General features: G+C 43.0%; 1 long non-coding RNA gene across 1 annotated transcript in view; it reads right to left on the bottom strand.

Annotated features, from left to right (window-relative positions):
- Positions 1 to 3854, bottom strand: part of LOC135058029 (uncharacterized) — a 118797-nt gene extending 114943 nt beyond the window's left edge. Inside the window, exon 1 of the long non-coding RNA XR_010244543.1 lies at positions 3787 to 3854. This is a non-coding gene — a long non-coding RNA (uncharacterized LOC135058029). The remainder of the gene's footprint in view (positions 1 to 3786) is intronic.
- Between the last annotated feature and the right edge of the window lie 18432 nt (positions 3855 to 22286).

The raw sequence follows: 22286 nt of genomic DNA, 5'->3' as shown, positions 1-22286 counted from the left end.
TCACACTAAAGAAGCAGGACTTGCAGGCTGTAGGAGATGGAGTCATGAGGTATGACTCACAAGCTCCGTGAGGAGCTTCATTTGGCTGGGCATGCTCAGAAGAGCTCCTGCAGCCATCTTACCTAAGGGCACATGGAGTGCAATAAGCACAGCAGAGGGGTATGTGTAACTTTCAGTAATTACTTTGACATATTTTTAATTGAAACCCTGCCAGTATTCTAAGTTGGATAATAAAGGGTATGTGCAACTGCCAATAATTTCTATTTTTTCTCTGACTCCCGTTAATCACACTCGCATTGCCCTTAAGCCCCGCACACATGGGGAGATTTCACTATAGATGTGTGCTGAGCGATCTAGCACGAACGCTCAGCACACTTCTCTCCCCCGCTCAGCTCACAGTGTGATGTGTGCTGAGCGAGGCGGGGCGCTCATTTCACTCAGCTGTGAAATGAGCGATGTGCTATATTGTGCATGCATGCAGGCCAATCTAGCACCGGTGATAGCGACGCGCAGGGAGGTAGGCTATATGTGGAATTCTGGGGGGGGGGGGGGGGGGAGGTTGGCAGGCTGTGTGTGGAATTACTGGGAGGGAGTCTATATGTGAAATTACTGGGGGGAAGGCAGGCTGTGTGTGGAATTGCTGTGTGTGGGGGGGGGGGGGTTGGCAGGCTGTGTGAGGAATTGCTGGAGGGGGAGGCAGGCTATGTGTGGAATTACTGTGGGGGGGAGGGGGGTGGCAGGCTGTCTGTGGAATTGCTGGATGGGAGGTAGGCTATGTGTGGAATTACTGTGGGGGGGGGGGGTGGCAGGCTGTGTGTGGAATTGCTGGGGGAGAGGTAGTCTATATGTGGAATAATATGGGTGGACAGTTTGTAGAATTACTGGGAAGGGGCGAGGGGGGAGGCCAATGAGTGGAATTACTATGGGGAGCAGTGTGTGGCATTACTCTGGGGGCCAAGGTCTTTTATTACTGCAGGGGCTAATGTGTTTCATTACTTCTTGTGGCCAAAGTGCTTTATTACTGCAGGGACCAGTGTGTTTTATTACAGTGGGGGCTAATGTGCTTTATTACTGTGAGGGTGAAAGCCTTAGTTTTATTACAGTGTGGACCAATATATGATGAGATTTGTTATTATATATTATATTTGATTTTTTTTTTTTTAAACTGATGGTGTGCCTTGGCAATTTTAAAATCTTGTTCAGTGTGCCACGGGTTTAAAAATGTTGAAAATCAGTGGTCTAGAAAGTGTAATATGTAACTTGATATTAAATTGACCTAAACATCATCTCCAGGGGGTATTACCAATATTTAATACTTTCATTAGACTAAGGTTATAGGTAATGTTCCCCAGGGTTATGTCTTAGGACCAATGCTGTTTAATTAGCTTTTATAAATAGTACAATAGTGCCAATATACTGTATGATGCCTTTTCTTTGTAAAAGGGCATAAACATACAAGGAGATTGGGCAGTATGTTAGATAATGATAATTAAATGTAAGGTTATGCACTTGTTGAGTAAAACATATGCATTCAGCTTATACCATAGCTGGGACAACTTTCCTCCTCCATTACGCTACTCCTAGCAGCTGGGGACAGGTGGAAGTCCAAGTGGGGAGTAAGAAGAAGACAGGGGAGGGACAGTCCTATTCCGATCTGCCCTGCTGATAGCTATTCATTCCAATACAGCAGGCGGACAATGACTCCATGCGGTCAGGTGCGGTCAGGAGAGAATCAGGGGAGGAGAGAGCAGGGTCTGGGCACAGGCATCACACACAGCAACTGACATGTCTGTCATGTGACTGTCAGTACTGTGGCCAGCTGCTCCCTGTAGATTCGCTTAGGCACAATTTGTGAGTAGCGCCATGGCTGTATCTGTGACCAGAGATGGCCCTAACCAATATGATGCCCTAGGCAAGATTTTGGCTGGTGCCCCCTTGCACTGCCGCTCGTTCCACCTCTGAACCTGCAAAACTTTTCCAGCACCGTCACCACTCACCCATACCAGTCCACATTTTGGTTGTTCCTAACTGCTATATTTTAAATAAGAATAGTGCGCACATTCGGTGCAAAGTCCAAAAAGCCGTGTGTTCTTGCTGGGAATGGGAATGGCCACACAATAGTACCCCCAATTTAAATTACGCCACACAGTACTACAACGTTATTCACATTTTACCATGCAATATTGGGGCAGATGTATTAAGCCTGGAGAAGGGATAAAGAAGTGATAAAACAGTAATAAAGGTGATAACACACCAGCCAGTCAGCTCCTAACTGTCATTTTTCAAATCTGTAATGATTGGCTTTTGCGTTATCACCTTACGTTTATCACTACTTTATCACTTCTTTATCCCTTCTCCAGGCTTCATACATCTGCCTCAGTGTCCCTAATTCACGTTACATCACACAGTAGTACCACTTTACCTTATAAACGTTACTCATCACATTAGTGCCCCTTATTCACATTATATCACACTGAATTGCTCTTTATTCACATTACACCACACCATATTACTATTTATTCACATTAGACCACACAGTAGTGCCCTTTCTATACGTTACGCCACACAGTAGAGCACCTTATACACATAATGCCACACATTAGTAATGCATTTATACGCATAATACTACACAGTAATGCCCCTTACACATATGACATACATTATGAATGTCCTTATAAACATAATGCACCTTACACATTATGCTAACCTTTATTAATGCCCTTATACACATAATGACACACATAATATCCCTTACACATATGACACACGTTATTAATGTCCTTTTAAACATAATGTGCTTTACAGATTATGTCAACCTTTATTAATGCCCTTATACAGATAATGTCCCTTACACATATGCTCCACATTATGAATGCATTTATACACGACACACATAATGCCCCTAACACATATGCTGAACACTACTGCACAACCAACCCAGCCGCACACAGCACTCACATGACTGCTAACACCATGACCTCTTCCTCTTGGATACAGATGTGTCCTCATACATCTTGCCTCAATACGTAATGCAGCAGGAGATGACTGGCATGAGTCAGCTGGCAGCTCTGATAATATCGGGCACCTTTTTTTAATGAAAATGCGTCTTATTTGCATTACTATATGGCTAGGATGCACAAGCAGCTTCTGTTGATTAAAATGATATGCGGCATGCATATATTGTGTGTGTGACTGCGGCTGTATCTGCATATGAAATGCTATGTTACAGTGATTTCCAGGAATACATTGTAAACTAGCATTTCGTATACAGATACAGCCACAGTCACACACAGAATATAGGCATGCCACATATCATTTTAATTAGCAGAACCTGCTTGTGCCCCTAGGCATACCAAATGCCCTAGGCATTTGCCTAGCTTGCCTATGCCTTGGGCCTGCTCTATCTGTGACCACTGGTCGCTTATTGCAAGGTGACGGTGGAAGCTGGGACTATGGAGAGGTGTCCCTTTCAGAGTTGGAGCCCAGAGGTGACCGCCTCCATTGTCTCCGGCAGTTCCGCTACTGATATATACATACATACTTTGACTTGTAAATAGATAGATAGATAGATAGATAGATAGATAGATAGATATTTTGATATATAGCACTGGCCAGGAAAGGGTGGATTTTTTTTATTTGAAATGCTGTGGGTATATTAAATTAGATAATGAAGGGCATGTGTAACTGTCAATAATTTCTATTTCCCTCTGATTCTTGTTACTCACACTTCAATGCTGCAGCCTCTGCATTGCACTAAGCTGCCCTTATCTTAGTCTAGTCGCTAACCTTATGTGAATAGCTTTTCCAGTGATATCCCCCTACTGCTGGTGAGCTGTGTGTGGCCAGGGCTCTGGGTGACTATGAGACAGGGCGATAGCATCAAAGTACTGGTATAGGCAGTTGCTACCATTATGACATCACAGCATGACCTCACAGACAGACAGGACAGACAGACAGACAGACACACAAACAGACCAATGCATTTTGGGCCTAATTCAGACCTGATCGTAGCAGCAACTTTGTTAGCAGATGGGCAAAACCATTTGCAGTGCATGGGGGGGGGGGGGGGGGGGGGGGGGAATATAACATGTGCAGAGAGAGTTAGATTTGGGTAGGTTATTTTGTTTCTGTGCAGGGTAAATACTGGCTGCTTTATTTTTACACTGCAATTTTAGAATTCAGTTTGAACATACCCCACTCAAATCTAACTCTCTCTGCACATGTTTTATCTGCCCCCCACCTGCAGTGCACATGGTTTTGCCCATCTGCTAACAAAGTTGCTGCTATGATCAGGTCTGAATTAGGCCCTTTCTCTATGCATTTATGTGATTTAGGCCCTGGCCCCGCAGGGTTGGATTTTTTTCACCTGAAACCCCGCCAGTATTTCAAGTTAGATAATGAAGTGTATGTGTACCAAGTTTGGTCCCGATCCATGAAGGCATGTAGGAGCCTACGAAGAACAAAAATACAAATATACATATTAGAGATGACTGGGTTCATGTCTCCGTCCTCAGTGTCTGTGCGGGAGGGAAAGTGGGGTGGCGATTCCAGTGCTGTCTTGTGCTGCTCAGTCCAGTGTAGTGTCTTGTGCTGCATCAGTCCAGTCACAGTGGTGGTGTCCTCTGCTGCCGTATGTCCAGTGTAGCTGTATAAGTCCAGTGCAGTGGTGCTGTGTTGTCCTGCATCAGTTCAGTGGTAGTGTCTACTGTCTTGTGCTGCATCAGTCCAGTCACAGTGGTGGTGTCCTCTGCTGCCATATGTCCAGTGCAACTGTATAAGTCCAGAGCAGTACTGTGTGCTGTGCTGCATCAGTCCAGAGGTGGTGTCTTTTGCTGCATTAATCCAGTCACAGTGGTGGTGTCCTCTGCTGCCGTATGTCCAGTGTAGCTGTATAAGTTTAGTGCAGTAGTGCTGTGTTGTCCTGCATCAGTACAGTCGTAGTGTCTTGTGCTGCATCAGTCCAGTCACAGTGGTGGTGTCCTCTGCTGCTATATGTCCAGTGCTGCTGTATAAGTCCAGTGCAGTAGTGCTGTGTTGTGCTGCATCTGTCCAGTGGTGGTGTCTTGTGCTGCATCAGTCCAGTCACAGTGATGGTGTCCTCTGCTGCCGTATGTCCAGTGTAGCTGTATAAGTCCAGTGCAGTGGTGCTGTGTTGTCCTGCATCAGTACAGTCGTAGTGTCTTGTGCTGCATCATTCCAGTCACAGTGGTGGTGTCCTCTGCTGCCATATGTCCAGTGCTGCTGTATAAGTCCAGTCCAGTGGTGCTGTGTTGTGCTGATTCAGTCCAGAGGTGGTGTCTTGTGCTGCATCAGTTCAGTCACAGTGGTGGTGTCCTCTGCTGCCATATGTCCAGTGCTGCTGTATATGTCCAGTCCATTGCAGTGGTGCTATGTTGTCCTGTATCAGTCCAGTGGTGGTGTCCCTGTGCTGCTGTATAAGTCCACCGGTACTGCCGCATATGTCCAGTGATACTGGCGGATATGTCCAGTGATAATGACGATAAGTCCAGTGATACTGCCGTATAAACCCAGTGGTACTGGCGTATGAATCCAGTCCAGTGATACTGCCGTATAAGTCCAGTGATACTGCCGTATATGTCTAGTGGTAGTGCCGTATAAATCCAATGATATTGCCGCTTATGTCCAGTGATACTGCCGCATATGTCCAGTGATAATGCCGTATATGTGTAGTGATATTGCCGTATATGTCCAGTGGTACTGCCGTATAAATCCAGTGATACTGCCGTATATATCCAGTGGTACTGCCATATAATTCCAGTGATACTGCCGTATATGTCCAGTGGTACTGCCGTATAAATCCAATGGTACTGGTGTATAAATCCAGTCCAGTGATACTACCCTCTATGTCCAGTGATACTGCAGTATATGTCCAGTGGTACTGCCGTATATGTCCAGTGGTGCTGCTATATAATTCCAGTGGTATTGCCGTATAAATCCAGTGGTACTGGTGTATAAATCAAGTCCATTGTTATTGCCATATATGTCCAGTGGTACTGCCGTATATGTCCAGTGGTACTGCCGTATATGTTCAGTGGTACTGGCATATAAATACAGTCCAGTGATATTGCCGTATATGTCAAGTGATACTGCCATATATGTCCAATGCTACTGCCATATATATGTCCAGTGGTACTGCCATATAATTCCAGAGATAATGCTGCATATGTCCAGTGATACTGACGTATAAATCCAGTGGTACTGGAATATAAACCCAGTCCAGTGATACTGCTGTATAAATCCAGTGATACTGCCGTATATGTCCCGTGGTACTGCCATATAATTCCAGTGATACTGCTGTATATGTTCAGTGGTACTGCCATATAAATCCAGTGGTACTGGCATATAAATCTAGTCCAGTGATACTGCCATATATGTCCAGTGATACTGCCGTATATGTCCAGTGGTACTGGCGTATAATTCCAGTGGTACTGCCGTATAAATCCAGTTCAGTGGTACTACTGTATAAGTCCAGTGGTACTGCCATATAATTCCAGTGATACTGCCGTATAATTCCAGTGGTACTGGCATAAAAATCCAGTCCAGTGGTACTGCTGTATAATTCCAGTGATACTGCCGTATAAGTCCAGTGGTACTGCCGTATAAATCCAGTGGTACTGGAATATAAACCCAGCCCAGTTATACTGCCGTATAACTCCAGTGATACTGCCGTATATGTCCAGTGGTACTGCCATATAATTCCAGTGATACTGCCGTATATGTTCAGTGGTACTGCCGTAAAAATCCAGTGGTACTGGCATATAAATCTAGTCCAGTGATACTGCCATATATGTCCAGTGATACTGCCGTATATGTCCAGTGGTACTGGTGTATAAATCCAGTGGTACTGCCGTATAAATCCAGTGATACTGCTGCATATGTCCAGTGATACTGACGTATAAATCCAGTGGTACTGGAATATATATATAAACCCAGTCCAGTGATACTGCCGTATAATTCCAGTGATACTGCTGTATAATTCCAGTGATACTGCCGTATAATTCCAGTGGTACTGGCATATAAATCCAGTCCAGTGGTACTGCTGTATAATTCCAGTGATACTGCCGTATAAATCCAGTGGTACTGCCGTATAAATCCAGTGGTACTGGCATATAAATCCAGTCCAGTGATACTGCCGTATAATTCCAGTGATACTGCTGTATATATCCAGTGGTACTGCTGTATAAATCCTGTGGTACTGGCGTATAAATCCAGTCCAGTGGTACTGCCATATAAATTCAGTGGTGCTGTCCTGTGCTGTATATTATTTACTCCAAATAAAGGGGTTATTAATATTTAATCCAAATAATTTTTACAGGGTTTGCCCTGTGTGGTGTAGAGGTACACTCTCCTTTGCTGCATTTTGTTATATAACTCCAGAAAAATAATGGAGAACAAAAATTTGGAGGATAAAATAGGGAAAGATCAAGAACCACTTCCTCCTCCTGCTGCTGCTGTTGTTGCTGTTGTTGCTGATCGTCATCCCAGAGGGGAAGTCGGAGGACCACTTGTACTACTTCAACTAAGCAAATGACTGTCCAACAGTACTTTGCGAGGAAGATGAAATATGACAGGAGTAATCCTGTTGCAAAGCGGATAAGTGAGGCCTTGACAGCTATGTTGGTGTTAGACATGCATCCGGTATCCGCCAGTGGGACTGCAGTGCCAACCCTAGATGGGCCAGGTGTTTGTGCCGCACACTTGTGTCGCTTAGCTTAGCAATACAGCCACCTAATTGCACCTCTTTTACTTCTTTGCATGATGTGCTATTTGGGGACTAGTTTTTGTTTAAGTGCCATCCTGTCTGCCACTGCCGTGCCATCCTAGATGTGCCAGGTGTTTGTGCCACACACTTGTGTCGCTTAGCTTAGTCATCCAGTTACCTCATTGCACCTCTTTTTTTTCTTTGCATCATGTGCTGTTTGGGGCTTATTTTTTAAATCTGCCATCCTGTCTGCCACAGCAGTGCCACTCCTAGATGTCGCTTAGCTTAGTCATACAGCCACCTCAATGCAACCTTTTGGCCTAAAAACAATATTGTGAGGTGTTCAGAATATACTGTACATGAGTTGAAATGAATGCTACTGAGGTTAATAATACCGTAGGATCAAAATTACCCCCAAATTCTGTGATTTTAGCTGTTTTTATGTTTTTTTCAAAACTCATCCAGATCCAAAACCAAAACACGAAAGGGTGGTTTTGGGAAAACCTATCCAGACATAAAAAAAAGCATGGAACCAGAACCAAAACACAAAAAGTGCTGGCAGCACATCTCTAATACATACACATACATACTTTGAAAGGTTTGGGTTTTTTATAAGGGAATGTATAACTGTCAATAATTACTTTTACTTTATATATATATATATATATATATATATATATCCACCGCAATCAGCTGGCACTCCAATCAAATAACAACTGCTCCGGTGCCCAGTAATAGAATAAAAATATGTCCAAGAAGTAACTGGCACTCAGGAGTCTGGATAAATGTTCAGAAAAGCATTTTTATCCAAGTCAACGTTTCGGGGGTCTTAGCCCCGTCGTCAGGACAGAACAGCATACACAAAACATATACAACAACTTACCCCACCTTTGTACACCACGGCGTGTGTGTCCGCCCGTGGTCCTTCCCCTGGCTGCCGCCCACCGGAAGTCACGATCCTTTGTCACACCGGCTTCCGCTCCTGGCGTTGCTAGGCAACCACCAGTGTGCGTTCCACTCACCTAAGCGTGTGCGCTCCACCGGGCGGAAGTGTCTCGGACATCTCACGGAGGATCGTGACTTCCGGTGGGCGGCAGCCAGGGGAAGGACCGCGGGCGGACACACACGCTGTGGGGTACAAAGGTGGGGTAAGTTGTTGTATATGTTTTGTGTATGCTGTTCTGTCCTGACGACGGGGCTAAGACCCCCGAAACGTTGACTTGGATAAAAATGCTTTTCTGAACATTTATCCAGACTCCTGAGTGCCAGTTACTTCTTGGACATATAGATATATATATATATATATATATATATATAGGATCACTGTGACATAAAATGAATGAGACTCGTACCGAGGTCCTCACCCGTGTGGACTGGTTACCACATGATGTATACAAAGTAAATGCTTCAATCTCTCCCTGCCGGTAAGAGCTGTGCTGCACTGGGAACCTCGGTACGAGTCTCATTCGTTTGATCTGGATTCTATGTCACAGTGATCCTATGTGTTAATGTGGATCCTCTGTTAAAGGGATTTTACCTGTCTTAAATAAAAGTGATTTGCACTATGTGCGCCCCCTCCTTTTGTTTCTGTATCTAGAGTTTCTCACTCCAGGAGTCCAGAGTTTCTACAGGAGGGGTGCAGCGTTTTTTTTGAAAGACTAGAATCCCAGAGTTTTGACGACCTTGAGGATTCTTTTCCATTTTCTAAGTGGAAACTGAACATCGACCAGCGCACCTGTACACCATTTTGTTGACTATATATATATATATATATATATATATATATATATATATATATATATAATAGAAGAGAAGAGAAGAGAAATGGAGTCAGCTGGCAGCTCTGATAATATCGGGCACCTTTTTTTTATGAAAATGCGTCTTATTTGCATTACTATATGGCTAGGATGCACAAGCAGCTTCTGTTGATTAAAATGATATGCGGCATGCATATATTCTGTGTGTGACTGCGGCTGTATCTGCATATAAAATGCTATGTTACAGTAATTTCCAGGAATACATTGTAAACTAGCATTTCGTATACAGATACAGCCACAGTCACACACAGAATATAGGCATGCCGCATATCATTTTAATTAGCAGAACCTGCTTGTGCCCCTAGGCATACCAAATGCCCTAGGCATTTGCCTAGTTTGCCTATGCCTTGGGCCTGCTCTATCTGTGACCACTGGTCGCTTATTGCAAGGGGACGGTGGAAGCTGGGACTATGGAGAGGTGTCCCCTTCAGAGTTGGAGCCCAGAGGTGACCGCCTCCATTGTCTCCGGCAGTTCCGCTACTGATATATACATACATACATACTTTGACTTGTAAATAGGTAGATAGATAGATAGATAGATAGATAGATAGATAGATAGATATATAGCCCTGGCCAGGAAAGGGTGGATTTTTTTATTTGAAATGCTGTGGGTATATTAAATTAGATAATGAAGGGCATGTGTAACTGTCAATAATTTCTATTTCCCTCTGATTCTTGTTACTCACACTCCAGTGCTGCAGCCTCTGCATTGCACTAAGCTGCCCTTATCTTAGTCTAGTCGCTAACCTTATGTGAATAGCTTTTCCAGTGATATCCCCCTACTGCTGGTGAGCTGTGTGTGGCCAGGGCTCTGGGTGACTATGAGACAGGGCGATAGCATCAAAGTACTGGTATAGGCAGTTGCTACCATTATGACATCACAGCATGACCTCACAGACAGACAGGACAGACAGACAGACAGACAGACACACAAACAGACCAATGCATTTTGGGCCTAATTCAGAACTGATCGTAGCAGCAACTATGTTAGCAGATGGGCAAAACCATTTGCAGTGCATGGGGGGCAAATATAACATGTGCAGAGAGAGTTAGATTTGGGTAGGTTATTTTGTTTCTGTGCAGGGTAAATACTGGCTGCTTTATTTTTACACTGCAATTTTAGATTTCAGTTTGAACATACCCCACCCAAATCTAACTCTCTCTGCACATGTTTTATCTGCCCCCCACCTGCAGTGCACATGGTTTTGCCCATCTGCTAACAAAGTTGCTGCTATGATCAGGTCTGAATTAGGCCCTTTCTCTATGCATTTTTGTGATTTAGGCCCTGGCCCCGCAGGGTTGGATTTTTTTCACCTGAAACCCCGCCAGTATTTCAAGTTAGATAATGAAGTGTATGTGTACCAAGTTTGGTCCCGATCCATGAAGGCATGTAGGAGCCTACGAAGAACAAAAATACAAATATACATATTAGAGATGACTGGGTTCATGTCTCCGTCCTCAGTGTCTGTGCGGGAGGGAAAGTGGGGTGGCGATTCCAGTGCTGTCTTGTGCTGCTCAGTCCAGTGTAGTGTCTTGTGCTGCATCAGTCCAGTCACAGTGGTGGTGTCCTCTGCTGCCGTATGTCCAGTGTAGCTGTATAAGTCCAGTGCAGTGGTGCTGTGTTGTCCTGCATCAGTACAGTCGTAGTGTCTTGTGCTGCATCAGTCCAGTCACAGTGGTGGTGTCCTCTGCTGCCATATGTCCAGTGCTACTGTATAAGTCCAGAGCAGTACTGTGTGTTGTGCTGCATCAGTCCAGAGGTGGTGTCTTTTGCTGCATCAGTCCAGTCACAGTGGTGGTGTCCTCTGCTGCTATACTGTATGTCCAGTGCTGCTGTATAAGTCCAGTGCAGTAGTGCTGTGTTGTGCTGCATCTGTCCAGTGGTGCTGTCTTGTGCTGATCAGTCCAGTGTAGTGTCTTGTGCTGCATCAGTCCAGTCACAGTGGTGGTGTCCTCTGCTGCCGTATGTCCAGTGTAGCTGTATAAGTCCAGTGCAGTGGTGCTGTGTTGTCCTGCATCAGTACAGTCGTAGTGTCTTGTGCTGCATCAGTCCAGTCACAGTGGTGGTGTCCTCTGCTGCCATATGTCCAGTGCTACTGTATAAGTCCAGTGCAGTGGTGCTGTGTGTTGTGCTGCATCAGTCCAGAGGTGGTGTCTTTTGCTGCATCAGTCCAGTCACAGTGGTGGTGTCCTCTGCTGCTATATGTCCAGTGCTGCTGTATAAGTCCAGTGCAGTAGTGCTGTGTTGTGCTGCATCTGTCCAGTGGTGCTGTCTTGTGCTGATCAGTCCAGTGTAGTGTCTTGTGCTGCATCAGTCCAGTCACAGTGGTGGTGTCCTCTGCTGCCGTATGTCCAGTGTAGCTGTATAAGTCAGTGTACCTGTATAAGTCCAGTCCAGTGGTGCTGTGTTGTGCTGCATCAGTCCAATGGTGGTGTCTTGTGCTGCATCAGTCCAGTCACAGTGATGGTGTCCTCTGCTGCCATATGTCCAGTGCTGCTGTATAAGTCCAGTCCAGTGGTGCTGTGTTGTGCTGCATCAGTCCAGAGGTGGTGTCTTGTGCTACATCAGTTCAGTCAATGTGGTGGTGTCCTCTGCTGCCATATGTCCAGTGCTGCTGTATATGTCCAGTCCATTGCAGTGGTGCTATGTTGTCCTGTATCAGTCCAGCGGTGGTGTCCCTGTGCTGCTGTATAAGTCCACCGGTACTGCCGCATATGTCCAGTGATACTGGCGGATATGTCCAGTGATACTGACGTATAAGTCCAGTGATACTGCCGTATAAATCCAGTGGTACTGGCGTATGAATCCAGTCCAGTGATACTGCCGTATAAGTCCAGTGATACTGCCGTATATGTCTAGAGGTAGTGCCGTATAAATCCAATGATACTGCCGCTTATGTCCAGTGATACTGCCGCATATGTCCAGTGATAATGCCGTATATGTGTAGTGATATTGCCGTATATGTCCAGTGGTACTGCCGTATAAATCCAGTGATACTGCCGTATATATCCAGTGATACTGCCGTATATGTCCAGTGGTACTGCCGTATAAATCCAATGGTACTGGTGTATAAATCCAGTCCAGTGATACTACCCTATATGTCCAGTGATACTGCAGTATATGTCCAGTGGTACTGCCGTATATGTCCAGTGGTACTGCCGTATATGTCCAGTGGAAATGCCGTATATGTCCAGTGGTACTGCTATATAATTCCAGTGGTATTGCCGTATAATTCCAGTGGTACTGGCGTATAAACCAAGTCCATTGTTATTGCCATATATGTCCAGTGGTATTGCCGTATATGTCCAGTGGTACTGCCGTATATGTCCAGTGGTACTGACATATAAATACAGTCCAGTGATATTGCCGTATATGTCAAGTGATACTGCCATATATGTCCAATGCTACTGCCATATATATGTCCAGTGGTACTGCCATATAATTCCAGAGATACTGCTGCATATGTCCAGTGATACTGACGTATAAACCCAGTCCAGTAATACTGCCGTATAAGTCCAGTGGTACTGCCATATAATTCCAGTGATACTGCCGTATTAATCCAGTGGTACTGACATATAAATCAAGTTCAGTGATACTGCCATATATGTCCAGTGGTACTGGTGTATAAGTCCAGTGGTACTGCCGTATATATCCAGTGATACTGCTGCATATGTCCAGTGATACTGACGTATAAATCCAGTGGTACTGGAATATAAACCCAGTCCAGTGATACTGCCGTATAATTCCAGTGATACTGCCGTATAATTCCAGTGATACTGCCGTATAATTCCAGTGGTACTGGCATATAAATCCAGTCCAGTGGTACTGCTGTATAATTCCAGTGATACTGCCGTATAAGTCCAGTGATACTGCCGTATAATTCCAGTGGTACTGCCGTATAAATCCAGTGGTACTGGCATATAAATCCAGTCCAGTGATACTGCCGTATAATTCCAGTGATACTGCTGTATATATCCAGTGGTACTGCTGTATAAATCCTGTGGTACTGGCGTATAAATCCAGTCCAGTGGTACTGCCATATAAATTCAGTGGTGCTGTCCTGTGCTGTATATTATTTACTCCAAATAAAGGGGTTATTAATATTTAATCCAAATAATTTTTACAGGGTTTGCCCTGTGTGGTGTAGAGGTACACTCTCCTTTGCTGCATTTTGTTATATAACTCCAGAAAAATAATGGAGAACAAAAATTTGGAGGATAAAATAGGGAAAGATCAAGAACCACTTCCTCCTCCTGCTGCTGCTGTTGTTGTAGCTGTTGTTGCTGATCGTCATCCCAGAGGGGAAGTCGGAGGACCACTTGTACTACTTCAACTAAGCAAATGACTGTCCAACAGTACTTTGCGAGGAAGATGAAATATGACAGGAGTAATCCTGTTGCAAAGCGGATAAGTGAGGCCTTGACAGCTATGTTGGTGTTAGACATGCATCCGGTATCCGCCAGTGGGACTGCAGTGCCAACCCTAGATGGGCCAGGTGTTTGTGCCGCACACTTGTGTCGCTTAGCTTAGCAATACAGCCACCCAATTGCACCTCTTTTACTTCTTTGCATGATATGCTATTTGGGGACTAGTTTTTGTTTAAGTGGCATCCTGTCTGCCACTGCCGTGCCATCCTAGATGTGCCAGGTGTTTGTGCCACACACTTGTGTCGCTTAGCTTAGCCATCCAGTTACCTCATTGCACCTCTTTTTTTTCTTTGCATCATGTGCTGTTCGGGGCTTATTTTTTAAATCTGCCATCCTGTCTGCCACTGCAGTGCCACTCCTAGATGTCGCTTAGCTAAGTCATACAGCCACCTCAATGCAACCTTTTGGCCTAAAAACAATATTGTGAGGTGTTCAGAATATACTGGACATGAGTTGAAATGAATGCTACTGAGGTTAATAATACCGTAGGATCAAAATTACCCCCAAATTCTGTGATTTTAGCTGTTTTTATGTTTTTTTCAAAACTCATCCAGATCCAAAACCAAAACACGAAAGGGTGGTTTTGGGAAAACCTATCCAGACATAAAAAAAGCATGGAACCAGAACCAAAACACAAAAAGTGCTGGCAGCACATCTCTAATACATATACATACATACTTTGAAAGGTTTGGGTTTTTTATAAGGAAATGTATAACTGTCAATAATTACTTTTACTTTATATATATATATATATATATAAATAAATATATATATATATATATATATATATATATATATATATATATAGACAAGCGTCCAGAGATTTGGAGGTGCACTCATCCAGTAAACGATATTCAGCGACTTTTCTTTGTTCACAATATCTTTATTAGTAGAAATTCGGCCTATTTGGTCGACGTTTCGATCCTCAGTTGTAGGATCTTTATCAAGACAAGCTTCACTTTATAAACTAAACAATGCTCAAAAGCATCATATATTGATTTTCGACTAAATCAATATATCAGGTTCACGTGGCTGCTTAGGCTGTTAGGACCTGACCACCATCGTGAACCACTGAGTTGTCTAAGCTGTCTCCATTAGTGTGAGTTTTATAACCACACATAATCTACTTTTGAATGTGGCCTTACTATGTAACCCTGATTTAGGGTTTAAACAACACTTATACTGAGGTAGTTATAATATGGTGACTAAAATGGAGTATAAGCATATATATTATTCATATAAAAGTTAATGGATGTTGTAATACTGTATGCATGTTTTGAGGTAAATAATACAGTTCACATATATGTAATTGTATGTACATTGATGTAAATGTAGTGGTGAATACAATGAAGGCTTATTTTATGGTTTCACAGTGTATCTAAAGGGTTAATGTCCTTGTGCTCCTAACTGTCAATCACCTAGTGAGGTGACTGCCAGTGGGCGGGGCATCACCTCAGAGTGGGTCATGTGACTACTAGAGAGGGGTGGAGAGGTGCTGTGAGTGTAGCTGAGAGAGAGACTGCATATCCCTTGGTGAGAGGACATAGTTTTTTGCTGCTCCGGCCGTCGCCCGCATTAAAGCTGAGCGGTATACATTGCGGCGGCCGGAGGGGGCTTAGTGTGTGTAGCCAGAACAGGGCTTCCTTACTCTAAAGGTGGTGACAGCAGCATTGAGACTCAGAACTGTTCATAGAACCCAAGATCAGCGCTAGTCAACTCACCCAGCAGTATTGGAAGGGCACATCTGTGACAGGGAGACAGAGAGGGTTCCTTCCTACCTATTACCGGCACAGACTCTGACAGCCACAACAAAGAAGCCAGGACCAGCAGCAGAGGCTCCATTCTGTGTGGCTGTAAGTGTAAGGGAGGAGTCGGGGGAGCATCCTGCTGTTGCATCACTAGATCGTAGAAGTGTGAGTGTATAATCCAGCCATTTATATTACCCCTACACTAAGCACAGCAAGCCATAGGTGACTATTGTACATAGTCAATTTCATATTGGGACTAAGGACTCCAGGGCTAGGCCGCAATAATGGCTATTAAGCAGGAGGATAGTAATGGGTCACAGTAGTCAGAGTGACCTATAATTACAGTTCCATGTATGGCTTAATCATAGTGCTAAGGAGAAGGTAGAAAGCACTGGATATATATATGTAACAGGAGGAGTGGAGTGAAACTTGAACTGTTTAACGCTTCATAAATAGTTTTAAAACTCCCCCATATATCAGCATCACATCAGTCAAAGGAGAGCCAGAGACATTGTTCCGCAGCGTTAAATAGAAAGTAACACCCTAAAGCTGCCACCTAATGTGTGTATTTATGCCCCTGAATTAGCAGAATTAGAGTCAAGGACATTAAAGGTAGCCATACTACAGTGACATTGGATGAATGTTAAAGCCTCTTAGCCACAAAGGATTAGACTATCATCCCGATTCAAGGACTAGCTTGTGGCACTGTAATACAACTGTGTTATATGTATATTCGTGAACCCGTAAGAAGGACTGACACGTAAGAGACTATTAGTTTTAAAGTTAAAGGATTTGAGCTCGCTGTGACTATGATAAGAGAAACCATCTCTTGCAGATATATTTAATATAGACTCATCCTAAGAGACAACAATAATTTGAGGCATACAGGAATCGAAAAGCTATATATGCTCTGAACTATAGAAAGCATCAGCTACTTCAAATGGACACAAGGACGCAGCATAACAAAGGTTTATCATACCAGCTTCTTAGGAGTTTAGTTTAATACTGGACAACTACAGTAACATTTTTACTGAGGAAAGGATACAGATTCCTTGGTAATCAACTGTTGATGTTACTATCTATGAGCTAAATAGATACTTTCTGTTATCTGCCAAGGAGGAACTATAAGTAACCTTATAGGAGAAAGTAATCGCTACCATAAGTAGACTGAGCCAAACATCTTTCTCTTTAACTGAAGGGAGAACTGATAGTTGATACTAAAACATAGTGTCAGACATTCTGTATTAACTGCTGTTATTTTTAGGAAGTTTATGGGCCCTTATAGTGCACTATCATATTAAGAGTACCCGGGTCACTCTAACACCTAAGGGTGTGTTGAAAAGAAAAAGGATTTGTTGTATTGCATGCAGGTACTGTGTATAGGCCTAATTGACCGGGGGTTAGCATGGATTAATGACTTAAAGGGGAATGTGTAATTGATGAAATGTTAGTGTATACTTAATCCATTTGGTACTGGTCATTAAAGTGTTATACTTGCCATGTGTGTCTGGTCCGTCTGGAAGTTGATCTGAAGATCCTGGAAGAAAGAGACAGGTATATTAGATAATATATCTATGATATAAGGGAATCATCCCCTAAGGATAGAGATCAGGCTTACTCAAGCAAGCCTTAACGGTAGTTAAATACTACACATAGCTTGAGTGGAGGCACAGCTATTAGGTAACCATCCCTTAATAGAATACATAGACAGCTCTCGTTCAAGGTATTGAGGGTAGGGTTACATTTGGAGGCACCGCGTGAGATAGAAGTTACACTCTGGCCCTGTTACACCACAGGTGTCAGCTGCCATTAATTATTATTGATAAAGTCCTCACATCCCTAAAAATAAAATACAAATATGGGAAAGAAGCAAAGGAACAGGGAGAAGGTTGGACATAAAGCCATTGCTGTATCAGTTGGGAGAGTTGAAGCCAATAGAGAATGTAAAAGTATGGACAAACAAGAGTACCATAAGGGACCAGGCTTAAAGGAAGAGGTGACATGCAAGTTTGTGGGAACTTTTGTAAATAACCTAGGTGTGAAAAATGAAAAAATATTAGATGTCCCTGTAGAGTTGGAGAAGAGAAAGAAAAAATCAAAGGACAAGAAAGTCAGACTTGATCCCCACCTAAAGGATAGTGAGGGAGGTGTTAGTGACAACCTTGCTCATACTTTGGTCGCTAACATGGATTATGGAATGAAAGGAGATAAGAATGTTCTACCACTGAAAGAGAGAGTTCCAGGGGAAGTGAAGATAGATGTAGGTAAACAGAGATTAGAAACTGTGCTAAAGCAAATAGCTGAGGATTATAAGAAACATGGACAATTAGTATTAGCTCTTCCAAAAGATCAACAGAAGGACCTGCTTTCCCTGTTTCCAACTTCCATTGAGGAACCAACAAGAAGAGATAGCCCAGTGGATCTACAGACCCCGATAGAGGTGATAAGACATATAGCACTGGACAGGTCTAAACATATTTATCAGTTGTTGGAGGTTCTAGATGAAACCCGATGGAAGCTAAAAGAAGAACAGATGTTTAACACCAAAATTGATGAGAGGAACAAAGAGCTTGAAAGAGAACTTTGGTTTATACAGAGAGAGATGGAAACCATGGCATCTGATGAAAGACAAACCAGAGTGGATCAGGAGCAACAAAAGTTGATAATGTACCAGCAGCAGGAAGACAATATTCATTCTCTGGAATCAAAAATAACTGAGTTGTCTGAATTATTGGAAGTGGGTAAAGAAACTGAAAAGGAGGATCATATTTGTCTGAATGAAATGTAAGAAAGACTGTCTCAGCTAGAATCTGAGAATAAAATACTCAAGGATGCCAACTTCCTAAACAACTGTCCTGAAGACCGTATCCATGAATTTTCTATGCGACCGGATACTAAGGACATAGCATTACAGACTGAGGTAGTGGATGGTATATTGCTGAGACAATCTTCTATGAATAAAGTTGATAGTAAAGGGACACAGTATATGTCTCTTAAAATGACTGGCACAGTAATATGGTTCCATGTGAAGAAAGGCTATGGCTTCATTAAAAGGCATGACACCGGAGAAGACATATTTGTACATTGGACATCCATAACGAAGAATAACCCCCTAAAACTGTTGTACAGTGTAGGAGATGGAGAGAAAGTAGAATTTGAAGTTTTGGAAGGGGAAAAGGGTGTACATGCAGCAAATGTGACTGGCATAGGTGGAGTACCAGTGAAAGGGAGTCGATTTGCTCCAAACCGACGAGGATCATACAGTTATTGTTATCAACCGCGAGAAAAAGCGGTTGATGAAGGAAGTGCATATTCAGAACAAAGGCATGGGAGAGATCCAGCTCCATGTCATCCTTCTACAACCTTACATTACCGACCTCTCTCGAGATTCAATGGTAGAGTAAATCAGTCCCAGGATCAAGAAACGGAAAATTCAGATGCTAAAGACTTGATAACTTTAGAAGCTTCGTCAGAGAAAGAAACTAGTCTCAGTGAAAATCGTAGTGAGGTACATGATAACTTTACCCTAGCACAATCTCTTAAATCTTCCATCCGAAGTCCAGTACTAAAAGAAGTCAATAAATCAGGTGTAGAAGAGCAAGGGAAACCAGCACGATCAGAGAACACTATCCCTGGGAGGCATGAAGGCTATGTAGTTCCATCCCTCCCTATTTGGCCAACAGTTAAAATGGTTGAGATGAGGTGGCTTGCTAATGGATGTGAATGAATATATACTATTTTAGCATAGTGAGTAAGGTAGATGGTGCATTGGCACCTAAAGATGTTAAACAGTGACAATGCACCAGGGGGAGAAATGTAACCCTGATTTAGGGTTTAAACAACACTTATACTGAGGTAGTTATAATATGGTGACTAAAATGGAGTATAAGCATATATATTATTCATATAAAAGTTAATGGATGTTGTAATACTGTATGCATGTTTTGAGGTAAATAATACAGTTCACATATATGTAATTGTATGTACATTGATGTAAATGTAGTGGTGAATACAATGAAGGCTTATTTTATGGTTTCACAGTGTATCTAAAGGGTTAATGTCCTTGTGCTCCTAACTGTCAATCACCTAGTGAGGTGACTGCCAGTGGGCGGGGCATCACCTCAGAGTGGGTCATGTGACTACTAGAGAGGGGTGGAGAGGTGCTGTGAGTGTAGCTGAGAGAGAGACTGCATATCCCTTGGTGAGAGGACATAGTTTTTTGCTGCTCCGGCCGTCGCCCGCATTAGAGCTGAGCGGTATACATTGCGGCGGCCGGAGGGGGCTTAGTGTGTGTAGCCAGAACAGGGCTTCCTTACTCTAAAGGTGGTGACAGCAGCATTGAGACTCAGAACTGTTCATAGAACCCAAGATCAGCGCTAGTCAACTCACCCAGCAGTATTGGAAGGGCACATCTGTGACAGGGAGACAGAGAGGGTTCCTTCCTACCTATTACCGGCACAGACTCTGACAGCCACAACAAAGAAGCCAGGACCAGCAGCAGAGGCTCCATTCTGTGTGGCTGTAAGTGTAAGGGAGGAGTCGGGGGAGCATCCTGCTGTTGCATCACTAGATCGTAGAAGTGTGAGTGTATAATCCAGCCATTTATATTACCCCTACACTAAGCACAGCAAGCCATAGGTGACTATTGTACATAGTCAATTTCATATTGGGACTAAGGACTCCAGGGCTAGGCCGCAATAATGGCTATTAAGCAGGAGGATAGTAATGGGTCACAGTAGTCAGAGTGACCTATAATTACAGTTCCATGTATGGCTTAATCATAGTGCTAAGGAGAAGGTAGAAAGCACTGGATATATATATGTAACAGGAGGAGTGGAGTGAAACTTGAACTGTTTAACGCTTCATAAATAGTTTTAAAACTCCCCCATATATCAGCATCACATCAGTCAAAGGAGAGCCAGAGACATTGTTCCGCAGCGCTAAATAGAAAGTAACACCCTAAAGCTGCCACCTAATGTGTGTATTTATGCCCCTGAATTAGCAGAATTAGAGTCAAGGACATTAAAGGTAGCCATACTACAGTGACATTGGATGAATGTTAAAGCCTCTTAGCCACAAAGGATTAGACTATCATCCCGATTCAAGGACTAGCTTGTGGCACTGTAATACAACTGTGTTATATGTATATTCGTGAACCCGTAAGAAGGACTGACACGTAAGAGACTATTAGTTTTAAAGTTAAAGGATTTGAGCTCGCTGTGACTATGATAAGAGAAACCATCTCTTGCAGATATATTTAATATAGACTCATCCTAAGAGACAACAATAATTTGAGGCATACAGGAATCGAAAAGCTATATATGCTCTGAACTATAGAAAGCATCAGCTACTTCAAATGGACACAAGGACGCAGCATAACAAAGGTTTATCATACCAGCTTCTTAGGAGTTTAGTTTAATACTGGACAACTACAGTAACATTTTTACTGAGGAAAGGATACAGATTCCTTGGTAATCAACTGTTGATGTTACTATCTATGAGCTAAATAGATACTTTCTGTTATCTGCCAAGGAGGAACTATAAGTAACCTTATAGGAGAAAGTAATCGCTACCATAAGTAGACTGAGCCAAACATCTTTCTCTTTAACTGAAGGGAGAACTGATAGTTGATACTAAAACATAGTGTCAGACATTCTGTATTAACTGCTGTTATTTTTAGGAAGTTTATGGGCCCTTATAGTGCACTATCATATTAAGAGTACCCGGGTCACTCTAACACCTAAGGGTGTGTTGAAAAGAAAAAGGATTTGTTGTATTGCATGCAGGTACTGTGTATAGGCCTAATTGACCGGGGGTTAGCATGGATTAATGACTTAAAGGGGAATGTGTAATTGATGAAATGTTAGTGTATACTTAATCCATTTGGTACTGGTCATTAAAGTGTTATACTTGCCATGTGTGTCTGGTCCGTCTGGAAGTTGATCTGAAGATCCTGGAAGAAAGAGACAGGTATATTAGATAATATATCTATGATATAAGGGAATCATCCCCTAAGGATAGAGATCAGGCTTACTCAAGCAAGCCTTAACGGTAGTTAAATACTACACATAGCTTGAGTGGAGGCACAGCTATTAGGTAACCATCCCTTAATAGAATACATAGACAGCTCTCGTTCAAGGTATTGAGGGTAGGGTTACAACTAGCCATGCAGCCTTGATACTGTCTGAACCTGATATATTGATTTAGTCGATTTAGTCGAAAATCAATATATGATGCTTTTGAGCATTGTTTATAAAGTGAAGCTTGTCTTGATAAAGATCCTACAACTGAGGATCGAAACGTCGACCAAATAGGCCGAATTTCTACTAATAAAGATATTGTAAACAAAGAAAAGTCGCTGAATATCATTTACTGGATGAGTGCACCTCCAAATCTCTGGACGCTTGTCTGAATATTGTGGGCCTACCTGACATTGGAGAACACCACTAGGAGCACCCCACTGTTGTTATTTTCCTTGATGCGAGTGCAGGATTATACATGTTCTATATATATATATATATATATATATATATATATCCACCGCAATCAGCTGGCACTCCAATCAAATAA

The sequence above is a fragment of the Pseudophryne corroboree genome, chromosome 3 (assembly GCF_028390025.1).
Source record: "Pseudophryne corroboree isolate aPseCor3 chromosome 3, aPseCor3.hap2, whole genome shotgun sequence".
Lineage (NCBI taxonomy): Eukaryota > Metazoa > Chordata > Amphibia > Anura > Myobatrachidae > Pseudophryne > Pseudophryne corroboree.
This window is presented reverse-complemented; position numbering and strand designations above follow the sequence as displayed.